Source organism: Haemorhous mexicanus, chromosome 9 (assembly GCF_027477595.1).
Source record: "Haemorhous mexicanus isolate bHaeMex1 chromosome 9, bHaeMex1.pri, whole genome shotgun sequence".
In the NCBI taxonomy this organism is placed as follows: domain Eukaryota; kingdom Metazoa; phylum Chordata; class Aves; order Passeriformes; family Fringillidae; genus Haemorhous; species Haemorhous mexicanus.
In genome coordinates this window covers 27,387,366-27,408,307 of record NC_082349.1, presented here as the reverse complement: position 1 = coordinate 27,408,307, position 20,942 = coordinate 27,387,366, and the positions used below count along the sequence as shown (strand labels likewise).

The 20,942-nt window shown below is 51.5% G+C and overlaps 1 long non-coding RNA gene across 2 annotated transcripts; it reads left to right on the top strand.

Annotated features, from left to right (window-relative positions):
- Window positions 1–843: 843 nt before the first annotated feature.
- LOC132330800 (uncharacterized) lies at window positions 844–15,009 on the top strand. 2 transcript variants are annotated; one of them, XR_009487440.1, is made up of 6 exons: window positions 844–960; window positions 6,459–6,557; window positions 7,940–7,999; window positions 8,600–8,977; window positions 11,389–11,574; window positions 14,636–15,009. It is a non-coding gene; the product is annotated as an uncharacterized LOC132330800 (long non-coding RNA). The 2 variants fall into 2 exon arrangements; XR_009487439.1 differs by having other exon boundaries at window positions 8,600–11,574.
- The last annotated feature ends 5,933 nt before the right edge of the window (window positions 15,010–20,942 follow it).

Sequence of the window (20,942 nt, the reverse complement as noted above, 5' to 3'; positions counted from 1 at the left end):
AATTGTTTCCATGGGCTAAAATCCAAGGCACAGCTGTCTTTGACTCCATGCCAAGGTCTCTGAGCACCTTGCCAGGGTCTCGAATCACCCAGGGCAGCCAGAGGAATGTCCTGGGTTCTGACAAGCTGATATGTCACATGCCAAGAGTAATCCCAGTTTTTGGGGGCTGTTCTTAACATCCCATGGATTTCCCAGAGTTAGCTTGATTGGAGGTAAGGAGCACCATGGAAACAGGACTGGGTGAGAGGCTTGGGCAGTGGGGAGGCTTTGCAGGGGTCAGGAGTGGTGGCAAGTGCCAGTCTGCATGGAAATAGAGCCAGAATTGGGCTGGATAGAGGAGACCACCACTCCTTTAATGACTGCTGAGAGAGCTGCCACCTCTGCTGCCTAGTGCTGGCCAGACCCATGGTGTGACTGCTCATCTCCAGTCCCCTGTGCCTCCCATGCTGCTGTTCCTATAAATAGCCCAGTGGGAAGCGGAGCATGGAGCCGCCACAGATGGCCCCCAGTTACATGTGCAGTGGTGTGTGAGATCCCAGTGAGGAGCTGTCAATACTTTGCCTCGAGCCAGCCATGAAACCTCATTAAAAATGGTGTCCTCTTCCTTCACCCCCCTCACCCCCTGGCTTCCCACTCCGCCTTGCCTGCATTCAGGCACCCCTATTAAACATGCACTCCCAAGAAAGGAGCACTGACTTTCCCTTAATTGAGGCATAATAATTAGAGCATTAACACATTAGGAGGGTGAGACAGCATGTTTAGCTTTTGTGATTAATTATCTGAGGATTGTAATAAGTTGTTAAGACATTAATTACTCTGGCATGTTTATTGCTCTTTATTGCAGAACAGACTTGGTAGCAGCAAGTGCTGGCTCGTCTGGAAATAGAGTGAGAAGTGGTCTGATGGGAGCAGACCACCTACTCATCCTCCAAACAGTGAGCTGCTGCTGGTGGCAACAAGGTGGGCAAATCCCCCTGGCTGTGCCTTGGTGACCAAACAGGTTGGTTTTTTTCCCACAGATGGATATAGAAATAATACCCGAGTCCCTTAGGACAGTCCAGGACCTGGAAAGTCCTTTCTGATCTTTTCATCTGGATTTTTCTCCTCTTTGAAATGAAGTGTTTTCTTCCTGGTGCTTTGAGCTCCCCCTGATTTGGATCATTGCATTGCCAAGTTTGATTAGCATGGCTTAGTCTCTGTCTGGATCTTACCAGGAAGGTGTTCTGCATTAAAGACAGACTGAAGTTTGGAGCATCAGCAGAGGCCAGGGAATGAACCAGGGCTCCACTGGCCTCCCTCACCCTGCTATTGGATGAGTTTTCCTTTGGAGCTTGGGGCAGTAGGTTAGGGGAGGGGTTGGAGAGATTTGCACTGCTGTAGCCTCCTGTTTGCACAGCAAGCTCCTCTGTGTCCCCAAGACAGCTCCATGTGGGTCAGTCATGCTGGGGCTGATGACAGAGTTCAGGCCTGGAAGATGAGTGGTTCCTGTGTGTCCCTGAAAATCTGAGAAAGAGAAAACACAATGTCATAAAAACAAACGTGTCATCAAACCAGCAGTGTGATGTGGTGGGCGTGTTCCCAGTCTTCTGCTCTTCCCATGAAATACTCATGCTGAGGGACCCTCCCTGCCCAACCTCTCCTTGCAGTTATCTGGCTGGGAGGAACACAGGAAACGTGATGGCAGCCCCAACACCTGCTAGAGATAAAGAAATTTGGGAATATTATGAAACACAAGAGGGTGGGGAAGCCATAGGAGCAGTGTGTTGCTATCAATTTCCTTTGGGACCCCTGAAACCCAATGCTTCCTGTCTCTAGGCTGTTCTGTGTCCTCACGTTACTGCAACACTTGCCTGTGCCTGATGGATGCAGGGAGCGGGAGTGGGGGATCCTCTGTTTTAGAGTTAAAACACAAGATGATCCTGACAGGTCTTTGTCCTTCCAGGATTGTCCCAGTGGTCACTTTCTCTGTGGCTTCCACCAGCTCAAGCCAGTGTCACTGTCACTCAGCTGTGTGAATGGCTGTGGAGGAAAATTCCCTTCCCTGTGTATAATCTGGGATCTGTCCTGTGTCAGCTGAATGTGATTTGCTGCCTTCAGCCCCTCAGAGCCTGGTCTGGCCCTCTCTAGCCCAGCCTGGGACTGGCATTCACTGTCAGGGCCCTGCTCTCTGCATTCAGAGTGTGGGACGTGCCAGCCTGGCACTCCCTGCTCCACCCTGGGGACAAGGCAGGTCATGACTTATGCATTTTATCATTACAAAGAGAATTTCCTCTAGGTGTGTACAATAAGACAGTGGGGCTGACCTGTGATCCTGGCACTGAGCAGCGTTAATGACTCCCCTTTGCAGGTAACAAGCAGCAAATGTACACATTTTGAGGAGATCTGAATATTTTTTTCTCTTTTTAAGACTGCTGTCTTCCTAGGCCAGACTTAATTAGCAGACCTCATTATTTTCTGAAATGTAACTTGACTTCTATTGAATGAGAATTGTTCAGTGGATGGGAAGCAGCAGAGCAATGCTGCAATATTCATATTGTTTTAATTGCAACATTAACATTTCATGCCGCTCTTGGCACTCTTTCAGGTGCAGCCCTTCAGCTCAGTGCCACTCTCTGAAAGGTTGGATCAGAACAATTACGATAGAGTGACTGGATTTCTGGATTTTCTTTTTTTTTTGTTTTTCCCCTTCTATTTTAATGAACATAAGCTTGAATTCAGTCCCCATCCCTCCTTTTGTTGGGCAGAACAGACAGTCACCACCCCTGGAGTGAAAATCCCTTTTTTTTTTCTTTTTTTTTTTCTTAGTAAAGGATGTGCTGCAGCAAATGTTTAAATTGTCTTTTTGTGGAGCTGAAGCCCCACAGGTACAAGTGATATGTGATCCACCAGGCTGAAGGCACCTCCTGGGAGTTGACCTTTACCAGGTGAATCAGAGAAGTCCCAAAATGTGTCTGGCCAGCTGGGATAGTGTCACAAATGAGCTGGAGGTAAAAAGGTTATTTCTCACTTCTCAGTTTCTGCCAGGGCTCTGGAATGCCTGAGGCTGGAAATGACACTCGGAACAGATACTGCCTGGGTTAGCAGTGCAGATCCTAAACGAGCACAGGGATCATGCTGCTCCATCCCCAAATTGCATACAGACCTGGGCTTTCTGACAGGGGGGTCAGACAGCTCTGAAATGCTGGGCTCAGCCTGAGCAAGGTTGTATCACACTGGGGATGTGAGAACATTAATTGACTATAAGGGAGAACCAGGAGGCTGCTGTGTCCCCTTCAGAAGGAAGAAGAAAGGTTTCTGAGGCTCACTCTTTCCTTCTGGGGGAAGGACACCCATGCTGCTGCCTGCCTGCCCTGTGCTGGCTCTGGCAGGTCTGTGCTGGGGCTGGTGGGCAGCAAGGACCTGTGTGTGGAGGAATGGACTCCCTCTCAAGTGCCACCCATCAGCGAACAGCTGAAGAGCAGATTGATGTGTAAGTGATCCTGCTGAGAGCTCTCCAGGCACTGCTCCGACTCTGAGCTGCCTTCCTGGCATCTCCTGTCAGCAGCCTATGGGTGAAACATCATTCTGGAAGGTGAAATCTCTGTCCATGCAGTGGAGAAGCAATGGGAGAGCTGTGGGGGTGAGGGAGCTGCTCAGCCCATCAGTTCTCCCCCTTGGAGATGGGCATGACACTTCCATTTAGGCAGCCGCTGAACTCATCCATAGTTCTGGGGTGGTAATTAAGGATGGTAATGCAGAAGAACTTCAGCTTGGTCTCTGGAAGGAGGACAAGGAAGGACACATTCCATTTCCATGGGCTTTCCAAAGGCTCAGATGCCATCTTAGCTGGCTGGCTCTCCTATCAGCCAAACAGGCCTGGAACCTTCTCCTGTTGGTACAACGTGCAGTGGGATCCAGGAAACCTCATCTTCTCTGGATGTACCGTTTGGGTTTGGAGTCTCTGCTGTCCAGTAAGTTATTTGTGCTGAATGGAGCATCTCCCTTCCCTGGGATATTTATGGCATCTCTCCCACACAAGTTGTCTGATGTCTAATAAGGGATGATACACTACAGTTTGGATGGTGCTAATAATGTCTCTCCTCTGTTTGGTAGTCTGTTCCCATGAAATTTATAGACTCTGACTGTCTCCAAGACCTCTGTTGCTCTGTCACATCAGCTTGAAATCTGTTTGCAGTGTCAGGAGTTGCTGGGGAGTGGGCAGAGGACAGACGGATGCAGCAGGATTGCATTTGCCTTGCGCTGCTTGGGAAATCAGGCTGGAAATGCGCAGATCCGGGCACGGGGGCAGCTGAGGCTCGGCTCACGGGGTTGGTGCTCGGGAAAGCAATCGGGCGGTGTGGGAGGAAGGTGATGAGCACGGAGCGCTCCGCCCCTGCCGCTCCTCGGGCACGTTCGCGCTGCCTGGGGCGAGCAGCGAGAGCCCAGCGTGCCCCCAGTGGGAAACAGCCCCCGCGGAGGATGAAGGAGCCAGCCCGGAGCTCCTGGCTGCTGTGAGGAATTGCCTGGCTAAAGGATAATGAATGCCACAGCAGGAGACAGAGCGTTTCTCGGAGGCCATTCATCCCGTTTATCACCCTGCTAACAAGCCCCTGAGCGACTTTAGAGATACTTCTCTGGAGCAGCACCATCCCTCAGCCGCGCTGCTGGCTGGGTGCTGCGGGGCAGGGGTACTGCGTGTGGAAGGAGGGCTCAGCAGGAAAACCACGGAGCGCCTCTCAAATAACAGCCCCGGGTCTGGATCTCTGCTCTGGGGACTGTGCCTTGGCTTTGGTTTGGCTGGCACCATGCCCTCCTTCAGGCCCTGCGTGGTGCCAACTGGGAGATCCAGATGTAAAAGCCAAGCATGCATCTTTTTAAAAGTACTTCTGGGCAGCACCGGCAGCACCCTTAGGAGGATTGCTCCATCCTCACTCCCAGCTTGCCTAAGATTTAAGATCTGTAAGATTTATACAAGACCCAGGAGGAGTTTGGGGCCGCCAGCATGTAGGTGAGTTGGTTCTGCTTCACTTGCAGCACAGCTGAGGCTGTGTATGAGCCTGGTGAGAGGAGGAAAGGGCAGGAGTGATGTGCTCTTCATAAGAGCTAATAAAAGCTAATCCATCCCTTTGCTCCAAGACAGTGGGAAGCATTAGTGGCTGGCTGAGTACCTCCTCCACTGCTGGGTGCCTCTGCCTTCCCGTTGGCTGGGAGCAAAGCATGTCCTCCCATGCTGGGGAAGGCATCTCTGGCAGAGCTGTACTGCCTGCAACTGCTCTCTGTAGCTGCCATGCCTCCTGGGAAGGAAAAACTGCCAGAGAGCCCAGACAGGTGAGTCTGGGAATAAGGATGAACATCCCTTGGGCAATCTCTCATGGCAGGCCTCAGCTCCAAGCAAGTGCCTTGCCTCTGCTCCAGGACTTGGGCCACAGCTTGTGGGAGCAGAGAAGAGTATCACCTCTGGTTTTTGAGGAACATTTGAAAGAACTGGGGCTGTTTAGCCTGGAGAAGAGGAGGCTTAGAGGTGACCTTATTGCTCTCTACACCTTCCTGAAGGGAGGCTGTAGACAGGTGGGGGTTGGTGTCTTCCACCGGGCAGCACTGACAGAAACAGAGGGTACAGCCTCAAGCTACATCAGGGAAGGTATAGGTTGGATATTAGGAAAATGTTTTTCACAGAAAGAATAATAAAGTTCTGGAATGCTCTTCCCAGGGAGGTGGTAGAATCACCATCTCTGGATTTATTTAAAAAAAGACTGGATGTGGCCCTTGGTGCTATAGGCTAGTTGAGGTGTTAGGGCATAGGTTGGGCTTGCTGATCTTGGAGGTCCCTTCCAACCTCGTTATTCTGTGATTCTGTATGACTGGTGTATATGAGACCCTCAGAAAAGCTGGAGCCAGCTGAGCCCAAACAGGTGCCCAAATAGGTTGGAACACCTCCACCAAACAGCCTGTGTGCTCACCGAGTGATTTGTGTCTGGGGCACAGTGCACAGTGGATGATCAAGTAGAAACAATTGCCAGTAATTGGAAGTTTTTACTTTTTCATCCTTTGTGTTTTCTTAATTTCTCCTTCTTCTCCTCCTCCAGGTTTAGCTGTTGGGGAATGCATTTTGTGCGGTCCACGGTAAACACCCCACAGCCAGGGCCAATGGGAGAAGGGAAAGCAAACAGGGGCTAAAGCATTGTGTTTGGGTGTCCTCAACCAATGCTGATAGTGGTTTTATAGGGGCAAAAAAGGAGGAGAAAAGCTGCAAAGCTTTGCAGATAGAGGGGGCAGAGTGCCATGGTAGATAATTGGGTGGTTCCAGTGAGGGGAGAAACAGCAGGAGAGCAGCAGGTGGTGGGGATGGCCTGGAATGTGTTTGTGGAGCTGTGGAGCAGAGGAGGAAGTGTATCATGGAGCCAGGTGTCTCCTTGAGTGCGAGCAGCAAGAGGATTGTAAGCCTGATTCTTTCCTCTCTTCTTTTTTTTTTTAATCAGGAAGTCTCCAAGCATTTTAAAAGGAAGCTAACATCACAGATTGAAAAATTCCCATCCTGAGGCTTCAGTGACCACGTTTGGAGCCAGCCAGAGGAACCTGTGAGTGTTGAGCCTTTGTCACAAGCTTTCCTCCCAAAAATTCTGCGCTCTAGATCTTGGCCTCTCTCCCAGACCTCTGTGCTGACCAGACTGATGATGGGGAGTTCGCTGGAGGCCAGTCATGTCCCATGAGGTGGAACAGGACACGTTGCCTCCTGCGGCCACTGCTGTCAGCTGGACTGCCTCTGCAAGGGAGGAGGTGGCAAGCCCAGTGGCCTTTCAAAGCAGGCTGCAATTTAAAGGGGTGCCAGGCCACGTGAGGCCCCCTGACCTCTCAGTGTTTTGGGAGGAGTTCACTTTCAGTCCAGAAACATCTGGTGCTTTTTCTTCTTCTGCCATCACCATTAAATGTCGAGTTAAAGGGAAACACAATACATCACCTTCCTCATGGGCTGCCATTCAGCCAAGAGTAACAGAGATTAGCCTTCAATCACACGAGGGCTGGAGCTGAAGGAAACCTTCCCAAGGACACGCTGAAGAAACATTTTCATTAGCAGAGGAGAACATGATGGAGATGAAGTGACCCTTCACCTCAGCTGCCAGATCTCTCGCCCGCCTGGTGTTAACAGGGAATGCTAACTGAGGGGCCGGGGCCAGCTGCAGGGCTCTGAGTGCTGTCTGCATCCAGATGTGAGGAACAGCTGTGACACAGCAAAGCACTGCTTTTATAGTCTGCTAGGGGTGGTCTTGGTTTTCCTCCTGCCTATGAGCTCTCACTGCTAGCAATAAACTGTCTCTCTTGACTGAAAGGAGAAAACATGTGCTAGGGCACACACCTGAGTGGGTATGGGTCAGAAAAACAATGTCCTTGGGTGACAGTGTCCATGGGGCCAGGAGGTATCACAGCCTCTGCCTCCTGCGATACGTTTTGCAAATTTAACAGGACTGCCTTGGTGGTAGTAGAGGCTTTCTCTGCTCCACAAAAAGCTGCTCCAGAGCTCTTTGCTCTTACTCTGCATCTCCCCAAGGCAGGTGAGGTGCCCAGGATTCACTTCTGCTGTTGATGTTGAGGAAACACCCCCTGGACCCCAGCTGGGTGCCTGGCACAGGCCTGTCTGTCCTAGTTAATGGGAATTAACCAGCAGGATCCCTGCAGTTCTGGCTGCTGTCCCCCACCACCTCACCTCCCCGGGGCTGGCGTGCTCCTGACAAAGGCAGGCTCCATGTCTTTCACTCACAGCTGAAGGATGCCTTGCCTGCTCCTATCTTGCAGGTTGCAGGGAAATCATTTTAATTTGCGTGGCACATTCCTTTGGGCGTAAGCTGGGGGAAGAAAAGAAAAAATCCAAAAGAAACTCTGGCCATCCTGGGTATTTTTAGTTGTTTGCAAAGGAACATTAATATCTCTTTCTCTCTTTTTTTTTTTTTTAAATTCCCTGCAGACTGTTCTCTCTCAGGGGCTGCCTGTGGTGCTGCATTAACATCACATCTCTGTGGTGAAGGTAGGCTGGTTCTCAGTGCTCCCTGAGACACAGACTCAGAGGGAGCCCCATCTCTCCTCTTCACTCTCCCTGGGTGCCCACCACATGCACAGCCCTCTGAGAAGGAGCTCCCTGGCTGGGAGGGTGAAGGCTTGGAGATATTTGTGCCTTTTGGGATAGGTTTTATCAGGAATGGGATTTGAGCTCCCTGAGAGGGAGGTGTCACAGGCTGGCAGCTGGGGAATTGGTTTGGAGCATCAGAACAAATGGCTGCTGTAATTTTGCAGCATTCTCTTGTTAAGTTACCTCTCATGTTGCCTTCCTCCATTTCAGAACTGAGAGGAAAACATGGCTCCTGAGCATTTTTCCCCCTATGATGCCTTCACCTTTCTTGTATTCCCTTTTCTCCTACGATCTCAGCTGGCTGAGTTTCACTGCCAGCCTATTGAAAGGAAAGGCACGTGCTGGCTTATGGAGGGAGAGAGACCTGAGACAGGATAAATCTGTATGCAATGAGAATGGGGGGAAGCAAGTCAGCTGCTCTGACACTTTTATTATGGAGCCAGGCTGCTTGGGGATGAATCTTTCTTGAAACATGTTGCTGGATGACATTTCTACCAGGTCTCAGCAGTAACCTTCACCAAGACTTGCTGCCCAGCCCTGTGTTTGCCTTTTCCTGGGACAAAGAGAAGGAATATCAGCTGAAAATGCCACAGGCAGCAGGGATCAGTGGGGCTCTATGCACCTCCAGTGAGTCTGAAAGCCCCTGGACTTTCTCACCACAAGCTCTTCAGGCTTTGGTGACTCCAGTTTATGGCTGCATGTGTTGTTTTGCAAAGGACTTTGGGCTCATAGATCTGTTTCTCATTTCAGAAACAAAGAGGATGCAGCAGAGACCAAAAGGAAATTCTCCTCGGACTTGTCCAGAAGGATGGGTAAGTGCAAGGAAATATAATTCCATGGCTCTGGAAAAGGAGTATCCACTTGTTTAGTAACCTGGTAAAATGAGGTGCTGGCTGTGCTTCATGCAGAGGCTGGAAGCCACAGGAGATTTGGGGTTACAGAGAGGGCTGGGCAGGGTTTGCTGCCCTCTCAGCTCCTTTCCTGTATCACTGTCAGCTTAGATTTCACATCAAGAGCATGATGTTATGGCTGGCGGTGACAACAGCAGAATGTCACTGGCAGAGGTGAAATCTTTCCCTCCATGAGGGTAATTCTCCCTTCCCTTTCCCCTTCCACTTGGCTTGTGTTGGGCCCTGCTGGCTCCTGATGCTGAGCAGGGCAGGCCCTCATGCTGCTCAGAGGACAGCATTTACTGTGCTGAGCAGCACTTCTTGCTCTCTGGGTCAGTGGCTCCCTGTCTCTGATGCCTTTTGGCTGCACAGTGACCTGGGACAGAGGGAAACCCCTGGTCACTGCCTGAAACAAACTGGGGCCAGTGGGAGCTGCACTGTTTGCCATCGTGGCAGCACTGCACAGAGTGTTCCTCTGCCATGCTGGCAGGTTTGTACCAGCAGGAGGTCTGCCAGGGATGTCCCTTCAGAGCCCTGGGGGTCCCTATGCTTTTTAGGGCCAGGCTTAAGCTAGGTCTGGGTCTGAGGGGCAGGCTTACATGTTAATGGTTCATGTTCTCTGTTCAGGGCTGTCTCTCACCTGCCCTGAGCAGGGGCTGATGTTGGGGAAAGGTGCCTGTGTCCACCTGCTGCAGCAGCCCCCCTGCCAGCATCTGTCCCCAAGGGCCAGTTCAGCAAAGCCTTGGTGTTGTTCTGGGTCCAGTTTTCATTTTTCAGCTGGTTATGGAGAAAAGGATGAAGGTACCTGCTGCTGCCAGGCCACAATATAAAACAGAGGAAGGGGACTGGCCTTTTAGTGTGCTTAAAGATCCAAAAGTTTTATCTGACTCTGCTTCTGTCTCAGCCCTGATCCTGTTGTATCTTTTTCTTCTAATGCCTGAGCCTTTTTTTTTTGTTTTGCTATTTTTTCTTGTTCCCTTTTCCCTCTCCCTTTATGAAAAATGGCTTTCCCATCTGCATCTGTCAGGAGTCTGCCTGAGATGGGTGTATGGCTCAGTGAATATATAAATGTGTGGTTGGGTCGTGGCCCCCCTGACAGGCCAGAGATGAATTCCAAACAGGAAGAGCAGGGAGAAGAGCTTCTGCTGCCTCTCATGGTTGTTTTTGTTATCCCAAGGAGGTGTGAGAATCGCCTTTGGGAGCAGTGCTTCCTTCTGCTCCTGCTCTGCCTTACCAAGGATCAGTTCTCTCTCATCCATCATTAGATGAGCTCTCCTTGCTCCCATCTCAGCTGCTGATGGGAATGCTGGGGAAAGGGAGAACTTTCTAATCCTGCTTTTTTATTACTAATCTTTTCCCTCTGCCTTTTGCATCCCACCTTAGTTAGGCCCATGACAATAAATTTGGCAGGCTGGGGCTTGAGGATACTTGCTGGTCCAGATACTTTTAAAGAGAGTTAAGGATGAGGTAGAGGGAAGGGTGTTGTTTTATAGAATCATAGAATATCCTGAGTTGGAATTCACAAGGATCATCGAGTCTAACTCCTGTCCCTGCACAGAACACCCCAACAATCCCACCATGTGTCTGAGAGCGTTGTCCAAACACTCCTTGAGCACTGGCAGGCTTGTGGCTAAAACCACTGCCCTGGGGAGCCTGTTCCAATGCCCAATCATCCTCTGAGTGAAGTACATTTTCCTAATACCCACCCTAAACATCCCCTGACACAGCTTCTTGCTGTTCCTTTGGGTCCTGTTGCTGGTCATCACTTTGACCTAAGCCCCTTAAAGGGCTTAAAATGCAGCTTTGGAATTTTTTCAGCAGTGGTACATGCCCTGAAATCACACAGATGCTCCTACACATTTCATCTTCTCTGTGTCCCCTTTCCCTGCTGCAGGTGATCAGCACCGTGGGGCTCTGCAAGGAGAGTTCTTGTATGTATGCTGTGTACCTGCAGGGTCTCTCAGGTGCCCAGAGGGAGTTGGCAGCCTGCCCTGACACCCACGGGTTTGCTGAGCTGCTCCTGCCTCTTGGCTTTGTGCAGGCTGGTACATGATCTGCTTCCCTCACCCCCACGTCCAGAGAAGCCTACAGCCAGGTGGGCTCAGAGGAGCAGGCAGGCAGAAAATGAAATGAGTCTGTCCATCCACGCTCTTGCCACAGCAACCCGGTCAAGGAGGGGAGGTTCCTGGGAGGGCAGATCCCCAGTTTGGCAGGAAGAGAGAGCAGGCAGCTCGAGCTGAGCTCATTTTTCACCAAGCAGATGGATGTTCAGTGGGGCCCCACAAAACCCCTCTTGCTCCAGGCTGCAAGCCCACCGAACCAAAGTGTTGTGCTGACGTGGAACAAAGCATCGCTCCATTGATGCTCAGCCTGAATTGCTTCTTCCATTCAACTCAGGACTCAGCAACAGCCTCCTCCTGCCACCAGCTCCCACCAGGAGACAGCTGCACACCTGCATCCAGGCGAGGAGGGAGCAGGAGCTGTGCAGCCACGAGGAAGGCGGCCGATGGCAGATTCCTGCAGCATTTCCACCCCGCGGGGCTCTTGGCCAGCGAGCTTTGAAAGCTCTCAGTGCTCCTGCAGGTGAGAGCCAATTTGTCTGCTTTCCTGCCCAGGTGCCATCTGTTTGTAGGATTGCCTGAGCGGTGGATGAGCACGGCGGGGATGGCGAAGTGAAAAGGGCTGCTGGGGTGGGAGGGATGAGCCGAAAAGTTTCCTTGGGTATCTTCAGCACTTCTGGCTGCCGTTGTTGCTTCTCCTCTGCGCCGCGGTGGGGAAATCACAGGCTGTCATTTGGTGTTCCTGGAGCGTGATGGGGCGCTGAGGCACCGCTAATAGCAAACCATCATTTTAATGCTAATTTCCTACCATTAGCTCAGGCTGGGGGAGGCTCAGCCTGGGTGGAGGGAAGCCATTAACAGATGGAGAAAGGGGGGATGTGTGGGGATTTGTTCTGCACCCCCAGAAGGGACTTCCAAAGGGCAGATGACTAACTACCACTGGGAAAATTGGTAAGGAGGCACTGGGGTCAGTCTGTGGTGGATGTGTGGGAGGGAGGAAGAGCAATGCTTTGTTCCAAATCATCTTCCTATAGGGATTTCTTGAGTGCTTCAGACTTTGGCTTGAATTTGGTGTTTGCTGCTTGTGGCCAGCCCTGTGTGCCCTGTGACCCAAGGGATGCTCAGAGTGCTGGCAGGGCTGCAGCTGGTGGCATCATTGTCCTTCCAGCAAAGAAGACAAGCAGGGTTGGGTTTGCCTGCTGTCATCTTGGGAGGGGCTCCTCAGTGCAGGAGCCTGGACATCTATGTTGGGTGATGGGCTCAAAGCAGGGAAATTTGAAGCTGTTCATGAGATATCCAAGAGCTAAAAAAGAGAAACCTGCCCTTTTGCCATGAGAACAAGGCCAGCTGTGCCAAGCTGGAGAGCTGGCAGGAGGAACCAGGGGCTCACTTTGGAGTCATGAAGGAAACTCAACCATTTCCCTGCCCTTTCCAGAGGTGGTAGTCCCCAGTTCCAGCCTCTTGGTCAGTCTCCTCTAGCCATGCTTGCCAAGTGGAAGAGCCTGGGCTGCTGTAGGTGCCTGGAGCTCTGAGGGATTTGAAGAAAAATGACTGGCTGCAGGACTGTAAGGCCTGTTTGGGCAGCAGTCAGAGAGGTTCCTCTGCCATTTCTAGACCAGCATGGAAATGCTGGGACTAAAGAAATGCGAGCTCAGATGCTGTGTCTGTCTGGAAAGAAACTGGTTGCCTACTAATGAGGGACAGCACTGTTTGAAGCCAAGGGCCCAGTGATGTCGTGTCTGGGGTGTAACACCTCTCCTGAAGACACACCAGGCTGTGCTGACCTAGACCCTGGCTTCATCATTTCATATGGAAGCCTATGTGGATATTTTTAAAACCCACTTGAGGACTGTTTAAAACTCTTTTGTCATCTGGCAGAGAAGCAGGGGAAGGACAAAAGCAGCCGCAATAAACCAGGAACTGGTTAAATGGCAAAGGGATTGAAAGCCAAGAAGGGACCATCCTGCCAGGAGGACAATAGCACAAGGCTACATTAGTAGAGTACCAGCTATCAGATCCATCTCGGTGTGGAGCATGACTCACTGTTTTTAAAGAAGCTATTTCCATCTGAGAAAATGGCTCCTATATTTTATAAAGGCTTTTCCCAGCTTTGGCTGCGGAGAGGAAAGAAAATTGAAGGGCTACATTTTCCTAGTTGAGGAGAATCAAACTTTGCTTCAAGTAGCTGAGCAAGGAAACCAGCACCTTAGGTGTTCCCAAGAATAATACAATCCAGTAGTTTTGGGGGGAGGGAAGAAGTAAGAATGAAACAGCATTGCTGTTCCCAGTTCAGCACTCTGAATAATGAGCCTGCAGGCTGGAGGGAGAGCTCCCTCCCCAGAGAGGCGCCTGCGTGCAGGAGATGGACACCACAAGTATCTCACGTGGGTCGCTGCTTGAAGTGATGTCTCTCTAATTTTCTACATCACTGAGAGCACAGCTCGGCACCATCAGTCATTGTCAACCTCCCCTCTGAAAGCCGCCTCCTAGCTGGCTGTGCTGTGTTGTCCCCTGGGCTCCTGCCCGTGCTGGGGACCACCGTGTCCTGGGCAGCAGCACTGCAGGCACTGTCCCTCCCAGGGGGTTCTCATTCGTTGTGTTACAGGCTGCCTGGGCTTCTGCCTGTCTCCTTCCTCCAGCCCTGGCACCTGCTCCTTGCCAGCACTTCATTTCCAGATAAATCCTCCCCTCCTGGAGTCAGAAAAGGCCAAATGCTCCCTTTATCCCAACTGAGGAAAAGGTGTGGATAAACTCACTGCGTGCTGCCTGGGGGAGGCCTGAGGGTGGGCTTGGTGCTTGCACTGCTCATCTGAGGATGGGAAGGTTGGGCTTTGCAGCTCCCATGGAGCCATCAGGGCATACTCAGGACTGGCTTCTTTGCCCCAGCTCTGGGCATGGAGCAGCTTTCATGCTGTGCTTGTCATGCAGTGCAGCAGCTCTTGGTCCCTCATTCTCTTTTTGTGAAGCCCCCTGCTCCTTCCTGGGCTGGCTGTGTTTGTACCAGACCCAGGGGCACTGCTGTGGTGGGAGCAGTGGTGCTGGGTCTTCTCCTGGCCAGGCACACTCCTAGGTTGGCCAGAGGGCTGGTGGGACACAGATCTGTGCCTCTGGCTGTTCTACTGCAGCACAGACATAGCTGGTGGGTTTGCTGCCTCTTGCTCCTTCATCTCTATTCACGTGCTAAATTGGGTGCTCTTCCTCAGTTGTGGTGGCTCTTGGACCTAAAACCTGGCTGACTTGTTGCTCGTATCATGATACAGAAGTTTTTTGCAGCCCCATGTCTGACTCCATGGGCTCAAACTCCAGCTAGAAAACCAAGGACTGAGCTGCTTTCTTGAGCCCAGCCTTAGAGAGAAACATTTTCAGAAGAAACTCTTGCAATTGCCACCTCCCTCTCAGCCTCTTCACTGGTTCCTGAGAGCTGCTGAGCACCCTTGACCTCTTTCTCAGGCATGGTTCCCTGCATGTATCAGCCCTGCTCCGGTGTTGTGGAGCTGTTGCTGGCGTCTGCAATAGCTGTGTTGTTTACTTCCCAAGTGTCTGCCCTTTCTGTAATGAGCTGTAATTCATCCTGCTTTATACAGGGCTCCACGATACCTGGAGCAAGGAGGGTGTGCCATCAAACCACCTCCTGGGCTGCTGTCTGGACCTGGGATTGCTGATCTCTGGGAGATGTGAAACAGGGAGGACAAGGGGGACCAGATGGAAATGGGGAATAATTACCTTGCAGGGTGAAGGGGGCTGGCTGGTTTGGGAACTGCTGGGAGCTGACACACAGGTGCAGATGGATGGTTATGGCAGGCAGGGTGGAGGGATGAAAGATGCCTTTTTAAAGCATCTGCCTCCCTCTCTTCCTCTGCTTTATAACCTGTTTTTATAGAGACTGCATGAAGAACACATTTTTTTTTTATTAGCAGTTTGGGAGTGGAGAGTAATAAAGATTAATTTTTAAAAATAATTCTTTGCATTATCTTTTAATTTCCTGTGGCAGGGTTTGACTTTTAAATCTGCAAATGGACTTAACTGCTAATGTGCTCATCAGTTCAGAAGTGGCAGCCAAAGGAGCTGTGGGACTCAGTGAAGGTGGGAGAGGCCCCAGAGTTGAGCCTGGAGCCCCAGGAAAGGCTGTTCCGCAGTCTTCCCTGGCCAAGAGGACCCATTCAGGTCCACAGCTCTATCTCCATTCCAGCAGACTTGGAGAGATCTAATCCATGCTGCATCCCATGGAGCCCATTGTGCTTCCTTCCACTGATGGCAGTGATGAAGCTTCTGTGAGGAGGAAGGAGGGAAGCCTGATGTCCCTGCTGTGCTGCTGTGGGTGACAGCTCCTTGCTGACCTCCCCCCAGGATGGTGTGTCCTGCTGGGACCTGTGCTGAGCTGCATTGGATGGTGGACACGGGGCTGTCCATGCCAGCTGGACTCCAGGGAAAAGTGGTTACAGCACTGGGGAGTGGGGAAGTGTTAGGAAGGGGATGGAGTGTCAGAGAGAAGTGATAACACTGGGGATCTGACAGGAAAGGCTCTCCCTGCTCCCTGATCCACAGCATCCATCCTAGCCTCCAGGAGCACTAACCAGCTGATGCTCTGCTGGGCTTCAACCTGCTTGGGAGACTGGTTTGCACTGGAGCTGGAGAACCTTCCCTGGCTTGGATGAGCTCTCACATGCCCTGAAAGTGTACCAAGGTAGCACTGAGCTGGGGAGAAGCGATACCTAGCATGCAGGTACCCCAGCCCCACCTTCCTTTGACCACTGACCACCTCAGAGCTTGTTTTTCATCCCACAGCCCTTTGGTTGAGTTAGCTCTGACTTTCTGATCTCCCTGTAGCATGGTGAAGGCAGAGAGCAGCTTTAAGGAGAAGCAGCCAGGAGCACTCTGGCTCACACAGATATGAAAGCAGCTGTAGCTCAAGTGCCTGGTGTGGGCTTTGGGAAGGCAGAAGGGGAAACCCAGTGAAGGGGGGAGCACAGCTGGAATGTTGATTGAGCTCTGAAAAGGCTTTTAACTGGATTATATTGCTCCTGTGTTGGAACCAGGACCAGGATGGGGGATTTTGGAGATGCCTGGGGATGGGGAAGAGCCAAGTCCTGCATGGGGAGCACTGTGATCCAGACTGCTCCCTGTGCCAGATGCTATCTGGGGCGGGCTCTGGGCATGCCTAGGTGTTTATGTGTCCTGGGAGCCCTGATGGCCAGCTCTGCTGATCCAGGGGGCTGTGCTCCCCCTTCTCCCAGTGCTTCTCTGCACACCTGGAAGAGTGATGCAGGGTAGCTCCAGACTCAGTCTGGCTTTACTGCTGCTCCCACAGCTCCCCTGGCTCCTGGGAAGAGAAACGCACCTCAGACATCCTGAGGTGGGTCACCCCTTGCCAGGTCACCTGTGTTTGTTGGCATTTCTCTGGGCAGGGCTGTCCTGGTTGAGGTCTGGCTCTGTGGGCACAGTGCAGGGGATGTGGGAGGTCTGCCTTTGGATCTGTGTGACTGCCTGGCACCAGGAATCCTGCCTGCAGCAATCAATGTGGTCTGGGTTCCAGTTTTGTACTTTGGCAGCAGGCTGAGCTCTCATCCTGCTGGCCAGGCTTCATCCAGCTGGATCCTCTGCTGTCCAAGGGAATGCCAAAAAGCTTTTGGTGCCTGTGGCTGCTGCATGTTTTGGGTGGGAGAACTCATTCCTCAGCCTTTAGTTTGAATTCTCCATTTATTCAAGGCTTGGATGAAAAAGGGACACTGCCCTCTGCCAGCAGAGGACGACAGGAGTGCTCCTGATCTCAGGAGGGAAACTGAGGCTCAGAGAGCCTGTACCACTGGCACCTCAGTCACACACACATCCACCCCTTCGTGTACATCTGCCAACCCCTAGGGCCCAAAGTACTCTGAATAACCACAACATGGAGTTATGTTTTTCAGAGAGAAGCATCCTTTCTTACATTTTCCAGGTGTCAGGAAAACTGGGAAGACAGCAGAAGCCTCTCCTGTCGTGGTGGGTTCTTCTTTTTTTACCTTGTGAATTCACAGAGAGAAAAATGGAAATAAAAAGCAGCAGGGAGAGAGCTGTTAAAAAGCTTAAAGCTGTCACAAGGCATTGGTTAGTTTATGTGCAGTGAAGTATACAAATAAGTTTTCAGCTTGTTGGTTGGAGCCAAGGAGCAGGGTTTTTTTGTGTGATAAATATGTTTTATAGGTCTTTTATGGGATTTTTTAAAATGCCTGTCCCAATAAATTATTTACCAGGGTAATAAAAGATCAAGGTAATTGTTTCAACCATATCACTGAGCATCTAAATCCCAAACTTTTACTGGGGGTGGAAGGACCCTCTGAATTCCTCTGTCCTTATGAAAGATGGTCCAGGTGTGCTGTTTGGCTGTGGTGTCCTTCTGGAGGCCAGGTCCCCAGCCACCCTGACACTCTGTGTGTATCCAGGAGGTCCCAGAGGCTGTACACTGCTTTTCCACCCCCTCAGCATCTACTCCTGGGGATAGCATTTCCTTCCACCACTGGCTGCAAATCTCTTGATAGGCTCTGACTTTTTATTTAGGTTTCCAAGAGATCTCAGAAGCTTAATGGTCCTTGCTGAGATGAAGTGGGAGTTAGGAATCACTTAGAAAGCAGGGGGGAGCTTAAAGAACATCCATAACTCCTGTGGGATGGGCTGGGAGGGCAGCCAGGCCATCCTGCAGGTAGCAGGGACCTTTTTCCATCCCAGGTTTGCTCCTCCTTGCTTGGCAGCAGCCTCTGCACACAGGAAGGGCCAGATTCTGCTGGCTTGGTCTCCATGGCAGACAAACCCAAAATAGCCTTGTTGCAGGAGAAATAAAAATTGATGGTGTTTCAGCCACAAAGTCTACAAATGCCTCTTTTTTTGGCATTAAAGTAGTCTTTAAGACATCCAGTCATTCTCCCTCCCTGCTTTTCCCAAGAGGAAGGAGGGGACTGGGTGTCCTATCAAAGGTCCTCCTTCAGGACAGGGCAAATCCTTTGGCTGAGTCCCAGACTTTCTATAGTAAGTGGGATTAGGTGTAACCCCAGTAGGGTTTAAAAGACATCCAGTTGTTAATGCACTGGCTTTTGTGAGGGCTTTGGTCAGGAGAGGTGCAGCCCTGTGTGATAAGCTGGCCATAAATAAATTTAGATGGGATTTTAAAAGCAATTTTTGATGCTTGAAAGATATCCTTCTGGAGTGGCCTTCAAAAGGGCTGGTGGGTGGGAGGAGACAGCCACTGTTTCAAGATAGCTCTCAATATTCATGGGAAGGATTATTCATTCAGAGCCTTTCCAGAGGGGAGAGTCCTTGGGTTTCGGGGGTGCTGAAGCGAGACTGGATTGATCTTTGTTTGTGCTGTCTTTGCTGGGTGTTAATCCCTCACTTCAGGGTGTCTGCTGTCCCCTGCAGAGTCCAGGGAGGAACCCTCACCTCCCTTGGTGCTTAATTTGGGTTTGGTGGTGGTCCTGTCCCTCTCTGAGGTGGTGGATAGTGGCCACAGCTGGAACCACATCTGGGCACAGGGAGCAATTTCCCTGGTCAGCTGACAGGGAACACAGGGCTTTGTTTGGCTTCCTTCTGGTGCCTGGAGGCTTCACAGATCTTACAGTTTTCTGAAATAATTCTTCTGCTGTTACAGGGCCCTAGGAATTCACAGAGCTGTTTATCTTCCTTGATTGCTCCCCCATGCCACATTACAGTGGTGGCTTTTGGACTTCCCATGGGCTTGTCAGACAGCCTGGGGCATGGCCACGTCTCCAGGTCTAGCAGATGTGCTGGGATGGAAATCCTGGGTGGCTGCTGGATATCCTGATCTGCCCTTCCATGCTGTCCTAAGCCTGGGGTGAGGACAGGCAGTGAAAAGGGGCTCATTCCTCTCTGTGAGAATTGAGACAGCAGGAACAGCCCTGTAGCATCCATTCCTTGAGCTGGTGGCTGCCAAAGTTTTGGGGTGTGTTGCCTGCACCCCAGAGTGTGCAGTGCTGGTGCCCACTTCTGTGAGCAGGCTGAGCTGGGCTGAGGGCTCCAAGCCCAGGAACCATTGGGGCTTTAGCCTGGAAAAAGTTTAAATCAGCTCTGTGTGTTGTAATGTTTGCTGGGGTCAAGGCCCCGTGGCTTGGCTTTAGGCTGGCAGCTGGGAACAAGGTTTTGAGCAGGCTTTTTATCACAGGGAGCAGAGGCTGGAACACTGTCTGATGTTTGGCTTTAAAGAAGAAAAAAGGACACATCTCCCCACGTCCCTCTTATTAATTATAAACACATTCTGCTAGTTTGGGAACAGATGCCATAAATTTAAACGAGGATTAAGCAGGCACGGGGCAGATACAAGAGACCTGGATGCTGTGTGTAGGCCAGGCTTAGCACCTCCTGCTCACTCCAGACTAAGCAGCATGACTCTGCTGACTTTGGTGGCATTTCCTCCTGGCTCCCCTCCTCATGATGGGAATTGGACTGCACGTAATTGAAAAGGATGGGGTGTCTGCCAGCAGACTGTGAGCCACATTCCTCTTGGCAGCTTGAGGACAGGGCAGACAGGCTGGGGCAGACACCTGCGTGGGGGGAGGTGATCAGCATCGCAGGGATCCCAAATCCCTCTCCATCTGAAGCTCTCTGGATGCGGCTTCCTGTGGTGAAAGGATTGCCCGTGCCCGGAGGGGGGCTGATATCTCCAGCTGCTGGTGCGTGAGCAGTAATTTTCTCTCGTTCGTGATCTCCCCTGCCATGGCACCAGGACAGACACGTGAGCCGCTGCTCCTCTCAGCAGCTTTCTGAAACAAGGACTTGAGTTTGAAAAGCATCCTCTGATCCGTCCATCCGCTGCTGACCCCGGGCCCTGCACCACCGCATCTCCCTGCCTGAGCATCGGCCAGGAGCAGCCGAGGGAGGCAGAAAAGGCTCCTGGGCTTTGCTGCTCCTGAGCACGAACCAGAGTTCGTCGCACACGGGGGCCCTGGTGTAAGGCAGCGCTCAAGGTGTGAGGGCGCTGTAAATGCGGCACCGACAAAGCGGGACAGGATCCGCCGTTCAAAGCGGAGCTGGATCTGCCGCGTTCCCGCTGCCAGGGCACAGACCAAGCTGTTTGAGCAGCCTCTAAGCACCTGCTCCATGCTCAGGGCACAGTTAAAGGAAGGGTTCTGACCCCACACTAATTGCACGGTGAGGTGATGCCGACTGGGCACACGGGCTGCAGCATGGGAAGATGTCTTGGAGCTTTGTTTGGCTTTCAAGTGTGTGTTGTGCCTCACTTGGCTGCTAATGACAGAAGCATCCCTGCCACAGAGTCACAGAATCACAGAGCATCCTCAGCTGGGAGGGACCCATAAGGATCATTGAGTCCGACTGCTGGCCCAGCACAGGACAAGCCAAGTGGAGGCTGGCCACACCAGCAATAGGAGATTCTCTCAGGGAGAGCCACTTCCTACCTCACAAACCTTTGGCCCAGGCAGGAGGGACAGCCATGGGAGAGCAGGAAGTGAAATAAAATCCAGTGGAAATGAAATTATTTGGTTTTGTTTTACAGCCAGAGCCTGGCCATGGTTGCTGGACACAGCCTCCTTCACCAAAAGTGGCTTTTTTTTTTTGCTTTTTTTAAAAAGGATGTTGGTTTTTGCTGTGAATTGGGTTTTTTCTGTTCATATTTTCTGGAAGGGGAAATTCTAGACAGTGGGTGGTTTTGGGCAGCACGGCACTATTTTAATTTCTCTGTGCTGGCCAGCACAGTGGGAGACGGAGCATCTCCTCCACAGCACTGCTGGCTGCTGTCAGCTCCCAGGGCAGCTGCTTCCCTAGGGGAAGAGAGAGCACCAGCAAATCCCAATTTCTGAGTGAATCCAGCCTGCCCTGCCTGGCTTGTGCTGTGACAGGTTGGACCATGAAAGCCTCCAGGTGATGGGTGAGCAGACCTCCACCCAT